This window comes from Opisthocomus hoazin, chromosome 2 (genome assembly GCF_030867145.1).
Source record: "Opisthocomus hoazin isolate bOpiHoa1 chromosome 2, bOpiHoa1.hap1, whole genome shotgun sequence".
Classification (NCBI taxonomy): domain Eukaryota; kingdom Metazoa; phylum Chordata; class Aves; order Opisthocomiformes; family Opisthocomidae; genus Opisthocomus; species Opisthocomus hoazin.
The window spans coordinates 130,490,047-130,507,565 of NC_134415.1; the positions used below are offsets into that span (position 1 = coordinate 130,490,047).

General features: G+C 48.2%; 1 protein-coding gene across 3 annotated transcripts in view; it reads right to left on the reverse strand.

Annotated features, from left to right (window-relative positions):
- EXTL3 (exostosin like glycosyltransferase 3) overlaps positions 1-17,519 on the reverse strand; it is a 177,451-nt gene that overhangs the window by 113,597 nt on the left and 46,335 nt on the right. For all 3 annotated transcript variants that reach the window (XM_075415064.1, XM_075415062.1, XM_075415063.1), the window contains exon 2: positions 13,064-13,138. The gene's annotated coding sequence lies outside the window, so the exon portion shown is untranslated. The remainder of the gene's footprint in view (positions 1-13,063; positions 13,139-17,519) is intronic.

Here is a 17,519-nt window from a genome sequence, read left to right on the forward strand (position 1 = left end):
AAAGTGCATGCTTTTCAGAAGAAAGCCCCAAGCGAACAAAAAAGCAGCAAACTTTTGCCCCACGTCCCTTCGCAGGTGCAGCATTTTGCAGAGGCCCCCTTGCAGGCTGTCCTCATGACTTCGTACAGATCGATAACCCCCCAGCCGTGCTCACCCTCTCCTGCCCTCCTGGGAGGCAAAGCACACACATCTACCACACAAAGCAAGCGTTGCTCAGCAGCCTTGAACCTTGCTAGTGAGTATAAACAAGCATTGCACAGCTCAGAACCTCCTACGTCAAGTACAACCTGCTACAGCCACCAACTCAAAGCCGTCTCTGAAAAGCATCAAAAAATTTTAGAAGGAGCCCAACTGGCTGCTGTACTCCTGCTCCTTTTTTCCCCCACCCAAACTACTATTTTAAAGCTCCATACCTCATGACTAAAAGCATTCTCTCAATTGCCGTTTATTTGTGGCCCTGTAATATCCTTGTCCTTTTGGAGATCACTGTCCTCTGAGTTAAAGGATTTTTTCCCCTGTATATCATCACCCGTATCACACATTTACAGAGGGAGATAGTAACCCTTCTGCCACCCTTCAGCATCCCAAGCATACCTCTGTTCACCCCCTGCAGCTGCTCAGGGAAGGCTGACGGGGGCCCTTTCGCAGCTCTCGTGTCCAGAAAATGTTCCACACTTCAGAGAAGCAGCGGTTTCTTATGTGGCAGCTTCTTCCAGATCATCCTTCACTGAGTCTAATGACTCCAGAAAGATCCCTGGGGAGGGAGCGCTTTACTGCCAACAGGCTCCATTAAGTATCCAACAACATCCAGCAAGAAGCAGCAAAACATTTTTTTTTTTTTTTAATTGTTTTTTCAAGCTGGCTGTAACACACAGAACACCATAGAGCATATGCCCTATAAATGATCTGCCCACAATTCTCATTTTGGTGGCTGTAAGCAAGCGCAGCTGTTTCCAGGAGAAGGAACTTCACTCGGGATAACGAAGTGATATGAAAGCACTGGTTTTATGGCGGTTGCCCCACACATCACTTACCACAGGGGAGAAAGCAGAACAACTGCAAATACCTTTCGAATACTGACATGCGCTACCGGCACAAGAGACTTCGTTTAGGATGCGGTTTCACACTGTCGTTCAGCTGATCTAATGGCCTGTTGCTGCCAAAAAGGGAGATCTCTTCCCCAGCTTCCAAGCCTGGATCCACAGTGAGCTGATTCAGGGAGTTAAGCTGGAAGGAAACTCTCTGTACTGAGGAGGAAGGAATCGGATATGTATCAGCACAGAAAGATCACTGGGAGCAAAACCTCTCCTTGCAGCACCAGCTGGACATTGCATCAGTTCAGCTACAATGCACAACCACGCTCTAAATTTAGATAGCTTTATAACTATAAAGCTCTCACGTCCATTATTCCTCTCCCAACACCAGAACGAGCCGTTCTGTTATAATTGCTTTTATATCACCGTAGCGCTCTCCACCCTACGGGAGCACACATCAATTGTGGATAAAGTGGTTCAACTTTTGAATGTAGACAAAAACTGAGACAAAGCTAATGGTGGTAAAGGACAGGCTGCCCGGGGAGGAAAATGATCACAGGTTTAGGAGGGAAGGGGGAAAATCCTACAGACAATTTACCCGTGCTTGGGCCACCGCTCATTAATGCTCTGAAGAGAATCACTTCACACGTTAGAAATTACGCTGCTCGTGGCTTACTCCCTTATTATCCAACTCAAACAGCACCCAGTACTCTTTCGCACACACAGTCTAATGGGAACACTTAGTCTGAGTAAAATGAACAGCAGGAAAGAAAAACGAGGGACCTTTATTTGAGAAAGAAAAACCATCAGGAGACCCAGCGATAGCCCACCACTCACTCCTCTAAGTCACTCTCTGCATTTCCACCTTCTCCAGAACAGCGAAAACCTCTCCAACCTCTGGGCTGCGCGGGCGGAAGACACGGTTGTTTTCTCCTCTTGATATTTCTACCTAACCCCTGCTGATCTGGGATTTCCAACAGCCTTTTTTAAAAGCTTTTGCATTCAGGCTGTGCTCCATTTTAAGAAGTTTCTGGAGAGAATGAACCGTGTTCAAGGCAGACGTCTCAAACTTTTAATACTGGCTATTAGGCAAAGCTCAGTGCTCAACAGCAAGTAGCCAATCTCTGTCCCAATTTTTTTCTTCTTTCTAATCATGGCTCAAAATAACACAGCTACAGCACACACTTTACTTCTTTAAATATTTCAGATTTTTTTACTGTATTGAAATAAAATCCAACATCAGACAGTAACATACCAGTGATATCTCCTATCAGGGCGGGCATGAGTGAGATAGCTCTTCTCCCACACACCTTCTAATCTTCTCACAGAATCCCAGCATGGTCAGGGTTGGCAGGGACCTCTGTGGGTCACCCAGCCCAACCCCCTGCCCAAGCAGGGTCACCCAGAGCAGGGGGCACAGCACCGCGGCCAGGCGGGGCTGGAATATCTCCAGAGAAGGAGACTCCACAGCCCCTCTGGGCAGCCTGGGCCAGGGCTCCGTCACCCTCAGAGGGAAGAAGTTCTTCCTCGGGTTCAGCTGGAACTTCCCAGGCTTCAGTTTGTGCCCGTTGCCCCTTGTCCTGTCGCTGGGCACCACTGGAAAGAGTCTGGCCCCGTCCTCCTGACCCCCACCCTGCAGATATTTAGAGGCATTTCGAAGGTCCCCTCTCAGCCTTCTCTTCTCCAGGCTGAACAAGCCCAGCTCCCTCAGCCTTTCCTCATAGGAGAGATGCTCCAGTGCCCTCCTCATCCTCGTAGCCCTCCGCTGGACTCTCTCCAGTAGCTCCTCATCCTTCTTCAGCTGGGGAGCCCAGAACTGGACACAGTACTGCAGATGGGGTCTCCCCAGGGCAGAGTAGAGGGGGAGGAGAACCTCCCTCGCCCTGCTGCCCACACTCCTCCTCATGCACCCCAGGATCCCATTGGCCTTCTTGGCACCCAGGGCACGCTGCTGGCTCATGGTCACCCTGTCGTCCCCCAGCACTCCCAGTCCCTCTCCGCAGAGCTGCTCTCCAGCAGGTCAGCCCCAGCCTGTCCTGGTGCCTGGGGTTGTTCCTCCCCAGGTGCAGGACCCTGCCCTTGCCCTTGTTGAACCTCATCAGGTTCCTCTCTGCCCAACTTTCCAGCCTGTCCAGGTCACTGCTAGTATCACTGATAAAATAAACTAATAATGATTATTAAAAAGTGTTTTAGTCTAAAGGTTGAAAGAATCCACAGCTTGCTGAGAGGACAATGAAACCCAACTTCAACCAGAAAAGCTAGAACATCCAATTTCAGCCCAAATATTTTATCAGTTCTCCCTCCCCTTCCTGCTAAAGATCCAGAGCTATGAACTATGCGGTTACAGTCCCGCAGACAGCAGCTGACTGACACTTCATCTCTCTCTTCCAGTAAGATTGCAGAGGCAAAAGCATACAGAAACAAAGACACACTTGACTAGCGAACCCAAGCATATCAGTATAAATTAGCTCCCTAGAGACCTAACGCAGGCTTCCTTTCTTCCTCGAAGGTGTCAGCTCTGTGATGCCCCCCCTGTGAGCACCCTAGACAGAATTAAAAGGACACCAAATCTGTCTACGGGGAAAGGCAGCAGCTGGATCAGCAGGATGAAGCAGCGGATCCAGGAGGCCCCATACAGAAGATGGGAGGGGAAAGGGAAGAAGGGCATCCTCCTTTCCTTAAGGGCAGTTTCAGGGCAGCAATGCGTTCACTTTCCACCCCCTCAACTTAAATCTCTCTTCTGAAAATGCTTTCATAGGAACTGCCTACAAGACCTTAACTATAGCCCATAAGTTCTATACTGTGCAGAGCAGCAGCCACCACTGGACACTTGTATGGAGGGTTGAGGCGCTATGCAGCACCTCTCAACTCACTCCTGATCCAGACCAACTTCGCATCAGCTTTCAGAATCCTCCCCCTCTCAACAGTGTAAATACTAATATGCAAAACAACGACCTGACCCTTCATAGACTGCTAGCAAAGAGTCTCGTCTCCAGATCTCTCAGCAGCGCTGCCTAATCCAAGGCCAGGCTGAAGCCTGCCCACAGAGGCAGAAAGGAAACCTGTTCTACCCAGGAGCCTTCCCAGCCAGGTAAGCCGTACCCCTTCCTCACCACTCTGGACCAAGATTTCCTCTTCCAAAATTTTCAGCATCCTCCTCACAGCAGAGATGCTCACGACTTCCCCATCAGCCTTCCTGCTGCCTGCGGGAGGTACAGATCTTCGCTTGTTTTCAGCTTCTGTGTCACTGGGAGGTGGTAACAGAAGAAAGATCTGTAAGAAGTAAGTATCCTCCAGTCACCAGCATCACCAGCTAAGCACCCAGACAGCAGCAGGTCTGAGCCCCACAGAGTGAGGCAGCACATGACAAAAACATTTCCAGAAGTGAAAAATTTAATAACCTTGTTGTTATTTTTCAGAAAACAACAACACTGTTTCCCGTTCTTCCTTTGGTTTGCAGCAGGAGGAGGAAGGAGTGTGAAGGAGGGAGAAACAAGTTGTTTAAACAACAGCTGTTACATCAATACCAGGATAATGGAGTCGCAAGCATCCTGTTCTTGTCAGAGCAGTCGCTGTGTAAGAGCTCTGCCTTTTGAAGAGGACTTTATACCCTCAAACACGAACATTCAGCTATATTTTCTTCCTAATCAGAAGTCAATTATCCTGCTGAGTGATGACAGAACAATTCCACAAAGTAAATCCTCTTCATATCAGGGCCTTCTGTGATCAAGCTGCACTGGAAACTTCCTCGCTCACACAAAAGCAAGGAGGATTTCACTTGTGCTTCCCACAATTGCTCCCAGGGGCCTCTCTCCAAACTACCACGTGAACCAACAGTGCAGCAAAACCTTCATCTGACAACAAGAGCTAATACATTTTTATCCAAACTGAAACTTCGAGTCAATCTTATCAAGTCTGAGGCTACCCAGAAAGTGTTTACGTCCAGCTGTCTATAGATTTTATCCACAGAAGCAAATCAGTGCTACTGGCAAACACTGTTCCCTACTTCTCAGTCATTACTATCGTAATGCAAACCTCCTGAAGAGTCCCTTCAATACTTTTTTAACCACTTCGAAATAGCTTTATTACAGTAAATAATTAGTGCAACATTTTCATATCACAAGCAAGTTTTAATCTGTTCTCAGGTTTTGTAGCTTGCAGCGTTCTCATCTCCAACACCGTTCCGTTCCTCGGTGCCAAAGTCCAGATATACTCCAACTACTTCCAACAGAGCAGGCTCCCGGTACCTGCTTTCGGATAGATGAGTGGTACCGCACTCACGAGAAATCAAGGGAAGCCAGAAGTTCTTAAATCCAGCCGAAATCTGGCCAGTCCCCAGGATTACTAACTCCTTTCTTACAACAGAATCTTTTAGTGAGCACAAACAGTCAAGGCCTCTGTTTTACAAATTATCTGCAAGCTGAGGCTTCCTGCAACACGGAGCCCTCTCACCCCCGGCTGGCACAGGCTCCTCAGAGCGAAGCACCACCTGAACCATCACACGTCACTCCTACAGCACCTGGGATGCTTGATGGAAAAAAGAAAAAACCCAGACCAGAGCACAGCAAAGGAACCATCAGGCCAGATCCAGCGAGGTTTGTCCGACTACAGGGAGGCACCCACTGCAGGCTCAACCCCTTGGCCTCCGTCCAGCTTCCCAGATGATCCATCATCCACACGCAGCACCCTTCTGGCCAATCTGGATGTAAGTGGAATTTGGATTTCTTTGGCCAGCCAGGACACAGGTTAGAGCCAAGGTATCTTTTACTTTGCAGAGAAGATCCCATGTCATCCCACAGTTATCCAAGGTAGGCATAATTTAGCTCTACCTCCAACTCCTTCTGTAAATAGCTGTAGGAAACCTCCCCAGCAGGCTACCTGGCCTCCAGGGAACACGGTTTCTGAGCAGCTGCTGTTATCTCTAGAGCAGAGAGGACGCGTTCAGTGAGAGGTTCCTACAAACCATGCTTGTCAAGTCTGAAGAAAAGGCTGGCAGAAAATGGACCCTCGCAGCGAACGTGTGAAAAGCCTGATGATCCTTTACCTCAACATTAAAATTGCAGCTACAAGTTCAGTAACTCTGCCTATTAATCTCTGCTGCTGCAGAAATGTCAGTAAACGGTTAATCCCTGCTTCAGAAGGAAGGCCCATATGATATTTCTGAACAGGAATGGTCAGATTCTCCCCCCTCCTTTTTGGATGGGGGCACAAAACAGAGGAGCAGCAAGAAACCCATCTGAAACCTTGTCCCTCTAAGTGGGGGCAGCATGAAACATATAGCTAAAGAATCCATTCAGATACCACCTCCCAGGAGCAGTTTGGGAACGAACCCAAGAAACAGCCTGGAAAAGGGCAACAGGGGAGTTGGAACCTGAGCCCAACACGGGATAGCTGAGCTTTGTTATTTAATACTCAAAAAATAGCACCACCAAGAGAATAAGAGGATGGAGAGCTGCAGACCTGCACTAACACGCTGTGGAGGATCTTGCATGCAGCCTGATGGTTTTGGCTTCACTTGAGCTCTCTTCCTCTTACCCACCATGTGATTCAAGAAGAACTGTAACCAGAACAGAAATAAACACACAAACAGTGACTTATTCTACCTAAATATGAACCAGTTCCTGGAGGGGAAGGGAGGAGAACACAACCCGAACTGATATTACAGGCTGAGCAAGCAGGAGGACTTCAGCACATACTGCCAGCTTTGTAATTCTGCCACAAAGGCGGCCTGTTACAGCTCCACCATTACAGCATTGTCCCAGGCAGCCTCAAGTCTCCATTTCAATGGCTGTATTAAACGAAAAGTCCCCTGGGTGATGGCGCTAGCTGGCTTCTCGGAGCTCCCCATTTACAGCTCCCACTTACCTAGCATCGCTGGGTCATAGCGGAGATCCCGGCAAGGTCTCCAAACCTTCTCTCGCTCCAAGCTAACACATGAGGTTTCCCCCACATAGAGTCTCTCCATCACAGAATCACAGAATGTTTGGGGCTGGAAGGGACCTCTGTGGGTCACCCAGCCCAACCCCCTGCCCAAGCAGGGTCACCCACAGCAGGGGGCACAGCACCGTGGCCAGGCGGGGCTGGAATATCTCCAGAGAAGGAGACTCCACAGCCCCTCTGGGCAGCCTGGGCCAGGGCTCTGTCACCCTCAGAGGGAAGAAGTTCTTCCTCGGGTTCAGCTGGAACTTCCCAGGCTTCAGTTTGTGCCCATTGCCCCTTGTCCTGTCGCTGGGCACCACTGGAAGGAGTCTGGCCCCGTCCTCCTGACACCACCCTGCAGATATTTAGAGGCATTTCTAAGGTCCCCTCTCAGCCTTCTCTTCTCCAGGCTGCACAAGCCCAGCTCCCTCAGCCTCTCCTCGGAGGAGAGATGCTCCAGTCCCCTCCTCATCCTCGTAGCCCTCCACTGGACTCTCTCCAGTAGCTCCTCATCTTTCTTGAACTGGGGAGCCCAGAACTGGACACAGTACTCCAGATGGGGCCTCCCCAGGGCAGAGCAGAGTGGGAAGAGAAAAGAGATCTCACCAGAGATCTTCCTGGGCAGAGCAGAAGTCCAACACATAACTCAGCATTTTACAGCCCTTTCCATGCTGGCCATGTTATTCAGTCAATGTACCAAAAAAACCCCAACCAGACACAGCGTTCCAGTGCTGTCCAGGCAGAGCGGATTCCTGTTTCAGAGAGATCGATGTCTGGTGCATTTACACCCTCTTAAGGACTGCTTGGCCAAAAATATTGCTGAAATCAGCATAAGAAATGGTCAGTTCTGCTGTTCTTATCCCAACCAGATTAAAAAATACTCTTAATTCACTATCTTACTAAACTACATCTGACATTGTTTCAGTAGCCTGCCTGCAGGCTGGCAAGCTAGCTGTGTGCAACTTCACATAAGCACTGGCAAAGAGAAGAATGAGAAAGAACCATAAATATATTATCTATATGAAGGCGGCAAGGAAAGAATGAAAAAACCCTCCCACCTTCACTTTGAACAAGCAGGGGCTGGGACGCCCTGGGTAGTGACAGACCCCAGATCAACGCATGGCTTCTGGATGTATTTCTCTCCTCCTCCTCCTGGTGCCACATATGTTGCCTGTACAGGACGGACTCCGCAGCTTGGATTTACAACCATGTGAGGCAGCTCAGTGTGCCCAGGGTGACACATCTTGGCAGGCCAGGTGAGGCTTTAGGGACCTGGTGTTTTATTACCAGTGCCTGGACAAATCTGTGTAACTAGACAATCGTACTTTTGTTGATATACTTTCCTGGACACAGCAGCAACACCAGCCTCCTCAGGAGCAAACTGCTACGAGGACTTGGTCTGCACACATCTGTACATCTAATTTACAGTACCATGATACCACAGACTGGTGAAGAAGAGCTGGCATCAGCCTCTGGCTGCAGGGCTTATGGCATAGTACTGGTATGGCAGAAATGGTCACCATACCCTAACAGTGATCAACATGGGCCCCTTGAAACAAGAGGCTGGCTGAGGCAGATGGAAGCTGGGTCCTTTGGCTTCTCTTCTCCCAACTAACTAGTGACAGGACAAGAGGCAATGGCCTCAAGTTGCATCAAGGGACATTTAGATGGGATATCAGGAAAAATTTCTTTACTGAAAGAGTGGTCAGGCCTTGGACCAGGCTGCCCAGGGCAGTGGGGGAGTCTCCATCCCTGGAGGGGTTCAAAAACCGTGTGGATGTGACACCTGGGGACATGGTTTAGCAGGCATGGGGGTGTTGGGGTGATGGTTGGACTCAATGATCTTAGAGGTCTTTTCCAACCTCAATGATTCTGTGATTCTCTGAACAGAACAAAAGCCACTAGCAGAGCACAGACAGGCTCGAATGACTGTGTGGGTTCTCTGGTTTTAAAAGCGGGAAGGCAGCACTGGGGAAGGTAGCAGACAGGAAAGAGGAAGAAGAGCCCAGCGGCAGGAATAGTGGGGGAGCTGGGAGGCATGGGGGAGCATGTCCCAGGACTCGGAAGATCAGCCTGGACACAGGGGAAAAAACTTCTCCGGACGATCCACAGAGCTCTGACTCAGTCCTGAGGAACAGGAAACCACCCGAGTGTTCCTGAGCAGACCCGAGGCCCAGGTTTCCCAGGCTGCCCACAGGGCAGGACTTTCAGCAATCTTGTGGGAGCTGTGATTCACCTTAGGGCAGCACAAAAGCCACGGTTACGAGTCAGGGCAGATATATAAAACCACAGACTTGTCACAGCCCCAGGCGTGTCAGTCCGCAGACCATCACTGCAGACCTGCGACTACAACCCTGGATGTTAAGATTTTAATCACGTATTCAAGTTCTACTTCTTAGAAACCACAGCACTAATAAAATAAATATCACTTATGCGAAGCACAGGGGATGGAGGGGCATGCCTTTTCCTTGCAGAACCAGTACTTGTTTGATGACACTGATTTATATTTACCTAAATACGACTATTTCTCTCTTTTTTATATCATCTCCCCTCTTAACCATTGTAGAGGGGTAGGAGGTTTAACATCCAGAGTGTTTCTTGTCCCCATTTAGAAGATGCAGTACACAGCAGCGGCCATTTAGTTTCACGGAATTGCTGCAGGCTACAAAGATCCATCTCATATCCCGGCTTACAGCGTTAGCACAAAGCCACACAAAGTCTGCCAGGGCTCCTTGTTAAATACTACATTGTTCTAGCGACTCGGCGCACTGGAACGCATCAGGTTTATTCACAATTTTTCTGATAGAGTCTTTAGATTAGACAGATAAACTTCTGCCTTTAGAAGAAAATAAGTCCATGGCTTATTAATATGTGGAGCACACAAAATGCCTAGTCTCTTCACCAGGGTTATAAATACAGAGCAGTGAAGCAAAAGGCCAGGCTCTCAGAAACCAAATGGTTCTTTCAAGCTTCTAAGTAGTACAACTGTAAGAACGTTCGAGAGGCGAGAAAACAGACGTGCACCATGGCCAAAAGCTACCGTCAGAAGGAACGGGGACAGAAGTGTAGTGAAGATGGTCCAACACATGAAGCGCCTTCTGTAAGAAGGACAGTTGATTCAGATTAGGACATTTATCTGGAAAAAGAGACCTCTGACAGGGAACACAGCAGGGATCTACAGAACCCCAAGCAGCATGGAACAGGTAAACATACAAACAATTCCTTAAACAGGACATTATTACGGTAAACTTGTTGGCAGCAGGTTCAGTTACCAAAAGGAGGTGGTTCATCACACAACGTCATAGTTAAACTCCAAAGTGCCTGGGAGCGGATCAGAGGGCAAAAGCGCACGTGGGTTCAAATAAGAGCTAAATAAACTGATGTGAGAGGAAGGCCATTTCTACTGGCCACTGCTGGAGACGGGACAGAGCTCTGGCCTCCCACAGCTCAGGTGTTTCCTTGCCATGTTCTGAGCTTTTAGTAAAGCGTCTATGGCATCTTCCGAGAAGAACAGCGGCAAAAAGCAGGAATTCATCTCCCCCGTTGCCAGCGCTCCTTGGGAGGACTGCAGGCAGGAGGTACAGGCAGTACAAATCCTCCTTGCCACACCAAACTAACTCAGAATCACAGAATGGTGGGGGTTGGAAGGGACCTCTGTGGGTCACCCAGCCCAACCCCCTGCCCAAGCAGGATAACCCACAGCAGGCTGCACAGCACCGCATCCAGGTGGGTCTGGAATATCTCCAGGGAAGGAGACTCCACAGCCTCCCCGGGCAGCCTGGGCCAGGGCTCCATCACCCTCAGAGTGAAGAAGTTCTTCCTCGTGTTCAGCTGGAACTTCCTATGCTTCCTCTCTCTTAGCCAGCTGAATCGCAGTTGCAAGGAAAGACCACGGAAGCACGTATGCATCTAAGCCCGGTGCTGGCACAGGAAGAACCAGACCTGCACTCACGTTCATGCAGATGACACCACATCCTCATAGGAAGGGACCTGCAACACAACCTCCCGCAACACTTTGCTTTGCTGCCAAGCCAGGAAGCCTCAGGTGATGCCTGAAGATGAGTCTCCTGAAAATATTTTTTATCTTCGAGCTGCAGCCCAGTTATTTAGATATTTAGTGCCACAGAGACAGTCTTGCATAAGAAGGACCTGTTAAGGACTCCCTTGAAACAGGTTATTTTCCCTTTCTGTTCCATGGCAATTATAGACTATGTTTCTGGCATCTCTGCTCCAGCTCTCTGCCAAGAACAGCCCTTCGCTCAGCTATCTCCTACTGACCTAAATTCATACATGCAGCCTTCTTGTTTTAGTCACAGTCTTCTGCCCTACAAAAGGACTCCAAATCTGAAATCCTTGTCTCCTATATTCATCCCTCCAGCCACCAAGCCCACAAATGCGTAACAGCTTCTGAAGGTCAATGCTGAGCCTGCTACACACGACACCAGCCATAATGAATGTTCCGCAGGCCAAATTATGCCCTCGGGGAAGTCTACGCAGCCCTGTGGCCTTCTGTGGATTGCACAGCTGTCAGGCTGCAACTTACTATGTTCTACTTCAGATATGCAAGGAGAAAGAGAATTCAATGGTATCGACTTATTTTAGCTACTGAAGTCAGCAGAGCTGACTCTAAACACACACTGGGATTAAATCTGTCGATTCAGACATGGCACGATGGCACCGTTGGTCAATAATGGCATCATCTGCTCTTCATATGACCTCTCTGCTACCTCCAGTTTTACTGTTCACCACTGTGTGTGTTACAGGAGCTATGCACCAGCTAAGAAGAGAGTACCCACCATGTCTGGCACAGAACAAAAGTCGGGTAAAAAAACTGCTCTGAATCCAGAAGTGTAACGAGCTAAACCAATGCTGTAGTAAGTAGGAACGGAACATCTGAACCAAAGACATCCTGCATGCCACGCTGTACTGGTCAGGTACAGAAGTTAGGAGGCCACACAAGTAAGCCTCCTTCTCCCCTTCTTTCACAGAAGCAGAGGAATTCTCTGCTCCCAGAATGTATTTGAACCTACCTGATGATAGAGCCCAATCACAAAGTGTATTATTTCATCCTTGTCTTTCGTTAACAAACACCCTCAATTCTAAAACTCAGCACCCCATGCTGTCCTTCGGGGAGTCGCCTGCTAGGCCTGTCACGATAAACTCTGCTGTGCAGTGGGCTCGTCAGTCGGTGCAGCTCCCACGCCCACCCGCTGTCTCTGCGCCTGTGTTTCACACCAGAAGCGGAGCGGCCTCCCGGCTTGCAGATGCCTGCAGCAGGCAGTTAACTATTCCAGTCTGGTTATGCCACTCCACCAGATGGGCCAAGATGTTCCAGTGAACCAGGACTTACTAGCTGAAGTCCCTCACAGTAGCAAATTAAAAAAAAAATATTTGTAGACACCTCATAAAGCACGGGCTCATTATTACAGCCCATTAGCATGCATGCAAGATATTTTAATGTGTAAAAATTCCCCATGAAATAACGATTTTCTCCTCTACTTTCAGAAAAAAAACCTGCCAACCTCACCATGAACTAGGCAGCATTTTCCAGTTCTTTTTCCTTACCCTTTCCAGCCTGCTAGTCAAGCCAAGCCTCATTTGCCCAATTTCACAGCACGCCTTTATGAGCAACCCCTACATGTGCCGTGGCAGGTCCCTCACCCATCCTCCTCACTGAGTTCAACACCTCCGACAAGGCTGGAACAGAGGAGATGAACCTTTGCTCTCCTGACCCTAGAGCCTCCCCTGCTCTGCAGCACAGGAAGCCACACATGACACATTGCTAAATTATGTGGCAACACCTTCAGCGTTGATTCCCCACAGCCTTGAGCAGGTGCAAGACACAACTGCATCAGTTCTCTGCTCTGCTGAAACATGCACACTAGTGGAAGTGGGATACGAATCAAATTGATCGCTGTGGATAAAAGGAGCTGGAGCCATCAGCACCCAGTTCTCCCAAAGCAAGAGTTAAGCCACGGAACCTTGTATTTCTAGGACAAGATCGTCCAAGCATTAAGTCCAAGACTTAATGCTGCTCCCCAGTGAAGTCAATTTTAAGCCAACATTCAGCTTTACAGAAAATCTCATTCTTGAAATGTTAAAGTACTCACTGTACAAGGTGATCAACTGGAAAACTGGAATCTGTCCCTCTTCTGTACCCAGCTCTCTACTCATTTGTCTGGAGCCTATCAGAGAAGAAAAAAAGTTGTAAATACAAAGTGATCAAATTTTTAAAAAAATAAGCAAAAAGTAGGCTGGCTAAGCAATGCAAACACACACAGACACACACCTCCAACACTGAAGTCAAGAACTGAAAGAGCTTGCAAACCTCACAGCAAAGTCTCTTAAGCAAATGTTGTGACATTTGAAAACATCTAAGGCACCGGCTGCTTCTGGAGGTTCTCAAGAAGGTCAGACCTGATCCAACCCAAGAGTTATACACGAGAGTAGCAGCAATAGCTACACACACTCAGTTACTACAGAGAGAGTGAAACACAGCTCTTTTTGACACATGCTGATCACCAATGCATCATTACACACAGTCAAGAACATTATAGAGGGTAACAATTTTTTCCTCACTGGCCTACAGTGAGGTGGGAAAAAACCCCCTACTTTATCATGACACAATCCTGAAGGGTTAGAAAGGATGTGATCTAGCAAAGAAGTTCCTTTAAAAGATTTGTTGTTTCAACACACTTTATCCCCTTAATAAGAAGCCACTGAACTTCTGCTTAAACCTATTTTGATTAACAAAAAGATTACCCACAGAATTGTGCCGGGATGCAGACAAAAGGAAAACCCATTGCTAGACACGCATGTTAGTATACATCACACAGACACCAATTATGCTTCAGGGAGACATTAAATCCCTGTTCAATTAATAGCGACACCTCTTAAGATGAGCATTAAATAGTTCGCTATGAAGCAGCAAGACAACTGGCTACTTCAGTGAACTGGAACAGAAATAACTCTGCATCTCCCTACCAACAAAATCCCAATCAAAACTTGCCCTTAAAACAACAAGAGGTCAGCAGGGAGGGCTGGGGGGCGGGAGTGTTACTACTGCAGTGCTAGCGTGTGCTTACATTAAAGACTCCTCATCAGAAAGTTAAATGAAATGGATGCCTTTCACATTTATCACTAACAGAGCTAATGGTTTTTATGTAAATGCCGTTACTTTCAGCCAGATCTGCAAGGGACTCGAGCCATATAGCCCCATCTCCCCTTGCAAGCGACTCCCCTTCAGGCAGCCAATCTAAATGCAAATGGTAATCAAATGGCAAAACCAAGAGTTTTCTGGATGATACCGAAAACGTAGAACTAGGGACAAAGCACATGTATTTGAGAACAACTCTTCTCTTCTGGGAAGGCCTGCTGATCTCGCATTCCTTTTTTTTTTTTATCCTGAACGTACACAAAAAATTAAAAGTATAATGGGGTTCTCATTTATAGCCGTATTATCTACCTCTGCAGCAAAGAGTATCATCTTCTGTCCTATTGCCCTCGGTGTTAAAACAAGGTTTTTCTATCCAGTTGTAGAGAGAGGCTATCTCTCAGAGATGCCACACCCACTAGAGCACCCCACCAGCAAGGACACCATATCAGAGCAATAGTAAAGCCCCCTCTGGACTTTGCAGAAGAAATGGAACGTCTACATTTTCAGGGGAAATTTCTCCTTGGAACAGATTTGTTTGTCTAAGTCGGAGAAAGGAGGTGTTACCACAGGATGGCTATTAGGAGGCAGAGATGTAAAACTGCTGGCAGCACAAGGAGCGCCGCTGTTGTCGCATAAAAGCCTTTTTTGAAGACCACTTCAATCCTGATCCCTACCCTGGAGCATAAATAAAGTCAGGTGCTCTGTCAGCACTGATTAGAACAAGGGACTAATGGCATATCTGAAATAAATTAATATTAGAAACTGCCCTGTTTAGTACGTAAAACACATAGAGGAGAAACGAATGATTAAAACAAAGGCCAAAAATCTGACCACCTGACTACGGCACAAGTCTGCAAGCGAGTCTTGGAGCAGACTGGCTCTAACTATCACGAGCAGCTAAACACCAAAATGAGAGTTCCCACGAGGGGGTACACGTCCTCGGGGGGATGCAGCTCATTAACAATATAGTTATATACACGCTCATTACACGGGTGAAGAACTTACCACTTTGTATGTTTTGAAAGCGCGTACTACAGAAACAGTCAGAGAGCAGAACGTTGCTAATTAACATTAATAACCGAGAGACCACGTCTGCAAACGGCTGGGTTTTGTGAAGTAGCCAGCGAGAGAACAGGCAAAGCTGGGAAGCCAGTGAGACAACGCGGCCCAGCAGGTGCCTGGATCCTTTCTCTGTATATCTGTAATTAAATAATTCATCACTGTGCCTCCATGTCTATGAGCGAGTGCACAGCCTGTAAATAAAGCACCTCTTATTATGCAAGGCCCTGCACAATTTGATGACTAGAGTTTGACTGCCCACCTGAAGAGGTCATTAAGGAACACAACCCTGACTACGTTCTCTGAGAAACTTTTCACGTGGGCCAGCATTTCAGAGAACTCAGACTTCTCTTTCAGCTGTTCTCACATATTTCATGGTGAAAGAGTTACTCACAGATCTGTTTTACACACCAACACGCTGGCTTTCGATCCTCAATCACAACTAGGAATTGCTAGGGCTCCCTTCTCATCCTCTCCAAGCTGGTGAGGCATGTCTTGCTGCGTAGCCACGTGGCAGGTCTTCTCTAGCCAAAGGAAACTGGGGCCCCAACTTACAGATTGCCACCACACCAACCACACGTGGGTCAACCTGCAAGCAGCAAGAAAAGGAAGGAGCCCTTCCAGAACAAGCACATCTTTTCTTTTCCCTCTCCGGATTCGGACATTTCAGCAATGCAAGTTCACAGTGCAAGCCCATGACCAGATGTCCTGGCAGGAGCAGCAGCGCTGGGATGCAGACGAGCGTCCAGGCACGGCAACTCGGGGAGACGACAACGCGTTGTGCAACCGCAGAGCGGTGCACGGGTGACGGGGCCACTCAGCCACGTGGGATTTCACACCCAGCCACCATGTGCAAGCGTAATCTGATTTACCCGTCGCATTCTGACTGCAGCTGTCAAACCACAACCACGGTACATTTGCTGCAGCAGCGTGCGCAGCAACGCGCCTGCAAACCAGAGCTGTTCCTGTAGCGAAGCTATTTCCTCTCGGAACCGAAGGTTCAAAATCAGAAACGGCGTGTCCGTACAGCAGTGCCACAGGCACCCCCGCTGCCACTCACGCTGCCACACACAACCTCGACCACCGACTTTAACCAAGAAGTTAGGTGCCAGCAATAAAAAACAAAAAGATTTTCCTCCAGGTGGTGGAAGCTTCCAACAATCACTTGAATTTTGCAATTTTTGCAAAGGGAAGGAACAAAATTGGAAATATTTCCCCTTGCCAACTGCTTCCTAATGGGTCCTGTTCTTACCTTTACTATTCAAGATCATGCTAAACTTACTCAGCGCTGTATTTTTTCATTTTTCCCGAAACACTTTCTGTCATCGCACGCACTCACACGCAGCCTGCGGCTTCCTCCACTACAGCTGAGGATTTTCCCTTTGCAACCAAGCTTATCCACCCCAAAACGGTCCGTTCAGAGCCTTTTCTTACTGCCTTTTGTGAGAGGCTTCATGCTACGATGAATGTGTAGAAATGCAAAGCAGAAGTCCATACAAAAAGCAGCCAGTGTGCGAGGTGGTTTTGTCTTAAAAAGAAGAGAGGCAGGAATGACTTACTGCCTCATTAGAGAGCTCCAGTCTGCATTTTTATTAGATATATTTAGATACCAATGATTTAAAAATAAAAAGATAAAAAAGAAAAAGCAGTTATATTCTTAACACATGGCCCTGGATCAGTCACATGGATATAAACAAAAATAGGCACAGCAGACTCTCCAAACATGGGCTTGGATATCATTTTAATCGTGCACCTCACCTAGAAAATTTCAAGTAATACCAATCCACACAAAGGTGTGACAGGATTTAGCTACTGCAGGGCTGTGTCTTCTCCCCATTCCCTTGCATCCCATACACCTCTGTGTATCACAGATACTACTGAAGACAGCAAGAGGAAAGAAGAGTAACTCCTGCTTGCTCCTCACGAACATGCACACACACTCACAAACCCTTTCTGTCCTTCTGCACGTGGGTCAGGGCAATTCAAGAAAGATGAGGAGCTACTGGAGAGAGTCCAGCGGAGGGCTACGAGGATGAGGAGGGGACTGGAGCATCTCTCCTACGAGGAGAGGCTGAGGGAGCTGGGCTTGTTCAGCCTGGAGAAGAGAAGGCTGAGAGGGGACCTTCGAAATGCCTCTAAATATCTGCAGGGTGGGGGTCAGGAGGATGGGGCCAGACTCTTTGCAGTGGTGCCCAGCGACAGGACAAGGGGCAACGGGCACAAACTGAAGCCTGGGAAGTTCCAGCTGAACCCGAGGAAGAACTTCTTCCCTCTGAGGGTGACGGAGCCCTGGTCCAGGCTGCCCAGACGGGCTGTGGAGTCTCCTTCTCTGGAGATATTCCAGCCCCGCC